The following is an 8,305-nucleotide window of genomic DNA, read 5'->3' on the forward strand; positions in this document are numbered from 1 at the left end:
GTGGAGGAGGAGGTGGAGGAGGAGGTGGAGGAGGAGGTGGAGGTATTGTCGATGTGTAGAACCAGGGCAGCTCCGAGTGAACAGTCCTGCCATACAAGATATTTTACGAACAATACTCACAGAGCCTCGATCCACCTTACTAGTTATGCCACGTCTCCATCAAAGTGAGGACTATCTGCACACTCGGAGACACAGTTATGAATCATAGAATGCAGCGTAATCGTCTTCACACATTACGAAATATACTAATTACGGACAGAGAAGATACTGATTGCGCTATAGTTAGTCCTTTTAAAGGTAATGATTACAGCATGGGCTCATATGATAAATTACCAATGCCTTAAAATATAGAATGTTAGGTCTGTATTATTTGTAGATTTCTTGTAGTGTTAGTAGATGACAGTGGCTCTAGATTGAATTACAGTGGTTTGTATTAGTGGTAACATTGGTAGATAAATGAGTAACGGCAGCAGTAGCTGTAGCAATGGTGATGATAGTGATGGGGTGGTGGTAAGGCCGATGATTATGGTGTATTAGACTGGCAACAGTTCTGGAGAGGCCTACAAAAGTTATAGATTGTGGTGTCTGATATGAAAGAGCAATGATGACGATGGCGGCGCTGGTGTTGATTTTTTTTTTTTTTTGTATGATGCTGGTATAGAAAAACAATAAGAGGGCCTAGCAACAACAAAAATATTAATAGTAGCAGCTGCACATATAACGCCATTGAATACTACTTGTAGCAACAGCAACAGCAGCAGTACTATTAGTGGTAGTGTGATTTTGGTCTTGGTGGCTGTGCGGGCGGTGATTCTTGATGTATTTGGTGGTAATAGTGTTGTTGATGCGTGTAGTGATAATGGTTATAATGGTAGGAGCGATAAAATATCTAACTCATCATCATCATCATCATCATCATCATCACCATCATCATCATCATCATTCAGCAACAGTAGTAGTAGTAGTAGTAGTAGTAGTAGTAGTAGTAGTAGTAGTAGTAGTAGTAGTAGTAGTAGTAGTGTAAAGGAGCAAATCAGTAGATATGAGAACAGCGAAATATGAAAGGAGAATAAGACAAAAAGAAAATAGTAGTAATAACGAACAGTAGAAGTAGAAACACCTATAGAAGCTGCAGTGATCACAAGCTATTTACAGATATAAGCGAGAGTAACAACATACGAAACAAGTATGCCTGAATATAGCCAGCAAGGAGGTCAAGCGAACTGCTAGAAGTAACAACTAAATCCTCCATAGCCCAACCACTGAATCTACTCTAATGTCTTACAAACTGAAGGATACATGAGATAATGTAACTTTGACACGTGTCTTAAAAGAAAGTAGAAGGAATGTTTATTGTCTTTCAGCAGAAATACCGGCATATTATTAGTCGTGATGGTTAAACCAAGCTAAAATATTTATGATTCAATTCTGCTCAATCAGGACTGTCAAAAGACTAATCAAGAACAATAGCTACTACTGCTGCTGCTACTACTACTACTACTATAACTACTATAACTACTACTACTACTACTACTACTACTACTACTACTACTACTACTACTACTACTACTACTACTACTGTTGCTACTGCTGCTGCTGCTTCTACCACTACTACTACTACTACTACTACTACTACTACTACTACTACTACTGCTGCTGCTGCTGCTGCTGCTGCTATTACTACTACTGCTACTACTACTACTACTAATACTACTATTACTGCTGCTGCTCCTGCTGCTACTACAACTGCTGCAGTTGCTCTTGTGCTCTCTTCCTTTACAGAGGCATTTAAGTTATCAGCTTTAGAGGCAAATGAGATAGCAGAACTTATGAACTTTTGAGTTTAAATCTGGTCGAAAGAGATCCCTATTATGTTTTGATGGTTTCACTATCTTTAACATAAATATCAATAGCCTAAAGTTTTTTCGTTTAAAATGTGTAGGCACTAAGATTAGCCTTTCAAGAATCCATAAGCTAAAGTGAGACTCACGCACTAGATTCTGGCTTCGTACTTATATCAGAAACAACCCGTAGCCATTATTATTATTATTATTATTATTATTATTATTATTATTATTATTATTATTATTATTATTATTATTATTATTGTTCAGTGGTTTTATTTTTATAACGTGCTTTCAATTCACTACCGAGTGTAGCTCTGAGTGCCTTGGGTATGTGCTGTGGTTTGCTGTGATGCTCTTATGGTCACTGTATTGAAAGTGTTTTGCGTAGAATGTGTGCAGTACCCAGTAGTGCAATTTTCTGTATGTTATATATATTTGTAAGTCCTGGTGTTTTTGTTATGTATTTGTCTGAATATTTTTTTTATTATACCTAAGGCACCTACTATGATAGGAATTGTTTCTGTTTTTAGATTCCACATTCGAGTTACCTCTATTTCCAGGTCTTTGTATTTTGAAAGTTTCTCCGTTTCTGTTCGAGACAAATTAATTTGCTAAAGGCAAATTAATAGAGATAACTAAAATGACATTTTGATGTAGAGCATCTTAATCCTCATCAGTGACTCCCTAGTACCCTCTGTCACTTTAGTGACCTCTATTAATCTACCTTTTAAGTTGTTAAATTGCTAATAAGCCACCCATATCATTTGTTGATTTTACTTTACTGTTTTCAAATCAGTGCATGAGTTTCAACGGTTTTCTTATAAGACTGACAGAGGGAGTTGAGTTTAACCCTAGGCGCGGTAAGAGTCACTGACGAGGATTAAGATGCTCTACATCAAAATTCTAAATCGTTGATTTGACTATATCCGTTCGGGGCTTACCTCCCCTTGTCAGTCATTAAGATAGTATCCTGTGGTTATTTGAGTTCTAGAAATACTGGTACTAACTAGTATCCTTCTGTCACTTTACGGACTTTTATTAATATATATATATATATATATATATATATATATAATTGAAGACCAATAGGAGAACAGAGACCTTAATCACTCCCAAAACTTTTTAGTAAAACGTTTTCTGCAGCATATATAACAATGACCAACATGTTTCTACTACAGTAACTGTACATTGCTCTGTATGCAATTGTGCATCCTAGTCGCTGAAATTTCTTCAAAGGTCCATCACTTTCGACATTTTCAAAGTGAGCTAATTCGAAAAAAAACTCCCTGCGTTGGTATTCAGTTGAATGTGATAGCGATTCTCTTTAAATCGAATTGAATTCTGGTCTTATAATCAGCTTTACTGGTATTACCGTTGAATCATGTTTCTTAAATATTCATTTATATTACAGTTAATTGTAGCAGTTTTGTTTACGTTTTATTGTTTGGGGTACATTATTTATTCAGAGGTATTTCGCTCATTTGGGCATTATGCCCTCAATTAATATTACTGTCATAATTATTATAATTATATTTACTAGTGTTATTTACTCTTTTAACTAGTATAATTAGTATAGATGGTAAGTCATGTTTAGTTAAATCGTTTGAACGTATACACACACACAAATACACACACACACACACGTACATACATTATATGTATAAGCATGTATGTGCGTATGTGTGTGTATATATATATATATATATATATGTGTGTGTGTGTGTGTGTGTGTGTGTGTGTGTGTGTGTGTGTATATATAAATAATATATAGATATATGCATATATATAATGGATAATAAAACGAATGGTTTACTTTCAGAGAGATCGTTAGGTAAATAACGAATGAAAGACAGAAGATGGAATATACGAGAATATATTACTAATCACAAAAATTGTTTCGGCACATCTAGCATTTTAACGAGTTTTTATTTATTTATTTATCAGCTGACGAGTTACGTCTGCACCACCGGATACTCTTGAACCAGTATTTGTGAGTCACACAAGAGGAGTCGATGCTAGATGTGTCGAAACAATTGTTGTGATTAATAATATATTCTCGTATATTCCATCTTCTGTCTTTCATTCGTTATATATATATATATATATATATATATATATATGCATAAAAATATGTGTGCACACACATACAAATTTGTATTTGAATATATTATCTTAGTTGCTAAAAGTATGTTTATATCTGAATAACCCTACACTAATACAGTTAGTGTGCAAGTTAGTCTAGTAGACAAGTGTGTGTATTTATGTACTCCCTTACAGTGAGTGTATCTCCAAGCATGTGCTTCATTATAGTGTATGTATGTGTATTCCAAATGTGTGAGTGATTGTGTGCATAATTGTGTGCCCAAGAATGCAAATTTTGAGTCTCTGGAATCTTTCACAAATTTTAAGTGTTCCTCTTTCTAAGTGATTATATTGCGTATTTCTATGTATTTTGCTTGTTTCTTGATGTGAACGCGTGTATTGAATCAAATGTTGTATCTTGGTAGAGTTATTTAGTGTATAAGTAACACATGCATGGGTTATATTTAACTTCTTTTTATTAGTAGTCAGCTAGTTAGCTAATTAACTAATCAATTGCTTAATTAGTTGTTCCATCAATCAATCAGCTCTTTCTCATAGTCCTTTCCCTTCATTTGCGACCTCATCAATAACGTGCTCTCATTATTCGAAGCCTACCTATTATATTCTCGTGCTTGTTACTATATTTATACATTTGGAATTGTATGTCTGTAAGTTTGCATGTATGGCGGTGATTAAATGAGTTGAATGATCATAGTCATTCTTTGTTATGTTTTATTGAATGACTGGAAGCTGGTTGTGTATATATTCGTGTATATCATATATGTATGTGTCATTTGTTCTTGTCTTTTATTTTTCAAAGGAATAAAGAATTTATCCACAAACGCAATTCTTCTCACATATACACACATATGGCCAATCATATATTCACATATTTATATATACATGTATCTGTAGGCATCCATAAACGCACACGAACAAATACATACACACACCACGTACAAATACAAATACATGTGCATGCACGTGTCTACTCACCCATATAATAACGCCAGGGTGTACATGTGTAGAGTCAGATGATGGTAGCTGATGTTGATGGTAGTAGATACAAACACATATCTGCTCTTCTTTAAGTATATGAGAATCATTGCAACGTATGTTCATGGCCAAAAAAGAGGGATGAGAGAAGAGTTGACCACAGTCACTGAGGTTCTGGTCTATCTAGTTCATATCTGGATATCCAGGTATGCATATGTGAATACACGCATATCCATATATAGTAGTGGTAGATTTTTTTTGTGTAAGTATTAGAGGCACAACAGTGTTGAATTCATTGTAATTTCTCTCGTATTGTGTATTAAACTATTAGCCATTGTTCTGTTACATATAGATTCGTGTATCTGCCTTAACTTTGTGTTATGTGTGTCAGCGTCTGTCTGCCTGAATATATGGTGGTGTACTAACAAATATCTGCATCACTAGACAAGGTACCGATGTGGATATGATCCACTAGTATATTATTCAACATGTCATCTTGTTCATTATTACAATGATCCTAGATTACTGATGTACAAAGTTGCGCGTAGTTTCACCAATGTGAGATGTGATAGAGTTCCTACAATTGCTTTCCATGCCTTTCTAGTTAAAGGTTGATAGTACATGTAAATACTGGTATCCTTATCGGAAGATCATGTCCTTCATATTGTGATCAAACGGATTTGCCTGGTTTTTAAAGCACCTACTTTTTGCATCCCTAAATGATTTTCGAAATTTACGAGCGGCTAATTCACTTTTAGGAGTAACATCAGTAACCATTACTCCTTAGAATTTGTCATTATTGTACCACGAATGTACATAACCTACTTTATCACTTATTCTTTTCACCCTATTTCATTTTTTGTTTTGATGCCGAAAACAAGATCCATTTATATCGTTTCATATGATGGTTTCTAGCCTGTATCCGTCTACCGTCATATACATTGATCTTGCTCTTTTATTGTATCCAGAAAGTTGCATACGGTGTAGGACATGTTGCTCATACTATCAGGAGGTACCAAAAGAAACCGGAATTTTGCAATATTATTTTATTCACTTAATTTTACATGTTTACTCTCTTAATGTACTCTCCATTTGAGGCAATGCGTCATTTTTTTCTTCACCTCTTCCACATCTGCAAAACATTTTCCTTTAAGGACATTTTTCATTTGTAAAAACAAAAAAAAGTCACATGGAGCAAGATCGGATGAATATGGTGGGTGGGTAAGCGGTCTCATGCAATTTTGGTCAAAAGCTTCTCACACTCAAGTCAGTATTGTTGTGGTGAGCCCAAACTCACCACTTTGCCACAGGTCGTGGCGTTTTCGTCTCATCGTGACTCGCAAATGCTTCAGAACTGCTAAGTAAAATGTCTGGTTAACCATTTAATCGGGAAAAACAAATTCGGTTTGGGCTGTTTTTTTTCGCATCTATGAAACAAATCTGTATCGTTTTGACATTGGACTTCACTTGATGCAGTTTTGGGGGAGTTTCTGCTAACCTGATTGCTGCTTAGTTTCCCGGTCGTAGCCGTAGCACCAGCTTTCGTCACCAGTGATGACCTTCGAAAAAAAGGTTCGGATCAGCTTCCAACTGTTCTTTCAGTTCACAACACACATTCAGTCATGACTGCTTTTGATCTTTCATGAGCAAGCAAGGCACACATTTTGCTGCAACTCTTTTCATTTGCAATCCTTGCTAAAAGTTCGTTGGCATGAGCTTCAGGACACACCAGTCATATTAACAAGTTCGTCAGTTGTTTGGTGACAGTCCTCCAAGATCAGTCCATGAATTTTCGTAATGTTTTCGGGAAATCGACGGTCGTCCTGAACGAGGTTGGTCTTCAAGCGACAAGTGACCATTCCTAAAGCGTGAAAACCACCCATAAACTTGTGTTTTGCTCATGGCAGAATCTTTGTAAGCCATTTGAGGCATTACAACTGTTTTGAACGCCGTTTATCCCGACAGGAAACAGAATCTCTCCTTATTGGAGAATTCCAGAATTTTTTCCTCTTTGTATCAGTGAAAATCTGCCATTAAATAGCCTAATGTACCTATTTTAATAGCTATACAGGAACATTCATAGCCTGGCTATAACAGCTGTATGTTTCTCAATACATCTTAAATGTTCTTTTACTAAATTGTTCACTAAACATTTACATCAGTTAGGCAGGATGTGTACACATACAATAGCTGACTTATTGTGATTTCACAGGGTTGTTTTTATTGAAATGTTCCACCAGTATTCTTTATTTTTAAGGTGTGGATATTTTGTAGTTCCAGTGTACTTTTGGTTTCTAACTATAATGTCATATCTCATGGGAAGGTAGTATTATAGGACATTTCCAGACAACTACTGATAATATAGATGATAATTTTCACTACTAGCATGACACAACCAACACTTCTATTACAATGTTGCGGTCAAGAGGCATCATTCTCTCTTTTGTTGATCAGCGTTTTGTAACTATCACCTTCTCTTGGACAGTAAAATCGTAGCCAACCAAGTGAGATGCGATGTATTCATCGCTAGTCCCAGAAGCTATTATTCTATTCACGAGCTCGCAGAAGGTGTACACATACAACCTTTCTGTAGAGACTATGAGGTTTTCTTTTCCAGGTCTCTGATTAAGTAGGTCAGACCAGCCCACCTTGGTTAACGTGGAACAGCTCTACACTCACAGAACTTGTTAAGAGGTCCCCTGTCTAATTATCATGATGTTATTAATTTCGCTGTTGACTATATACTTGATGAGTTAATTTTCTTCTTTAATGTTCAGTAACTGTCATCTTAGTGGCACGAAGTGCCAGTCAAAGGCGGTCTGGACCTTTCTTATGCTTTTGCCTATATCACTACAAGTATCAAGTTACATGTCAATTTTTAGTATCTTCGTTGCTATTGATTTGAAGTTCTAATCGTGTAGATATACATGTATTTATTGATATATAAGAAGGAAACAGATATCAGCATTTCTCGCATTTCAAGGTCCGAATCATCTTTCAGTTAGTAATGTAATAACAAATATCATTGCTCTATGCAGTGTTGACTTCACTCTTACTGATAAGCATTAAAGAGTATATATTTGTACGAGTGTGCACGAGTATGATTATATATATAATATAAAACAACTCTTGTAGAGCAATGAAATAATACAATCACTTATTTGGGTATATTTCCAACAGATGCAGCGAGGGCTCACAGTCATGGCGTTCTCTATCCATACAACCCAAGTCATCAAGGTCCTGTCTCGCGGAGTCTATCAGGTAAATCTCAAACCAGTATTATTATTTCCTTATCTATAAACACAAATACAGAAAGTGCATAGATACTCACTAACATATGTTCATACCCAAACGCACTTCCCATTCAACCCGTGTGTGTG

Source organism: Octopus bimaculoides, chromosome 16 (assembly GCF_001194135.2).
Source record: "Octopus bimaculoides isolate UCB-OBI-ISO-001 chromosome 16, ASM119413v2, whole genome shotgun sequence".
NCBI lineage: Eukaryota > Metazoa > Mollusca > Cephalopoda > Octopoda > Octopodidae > Octopus > Octopus bimaculoides.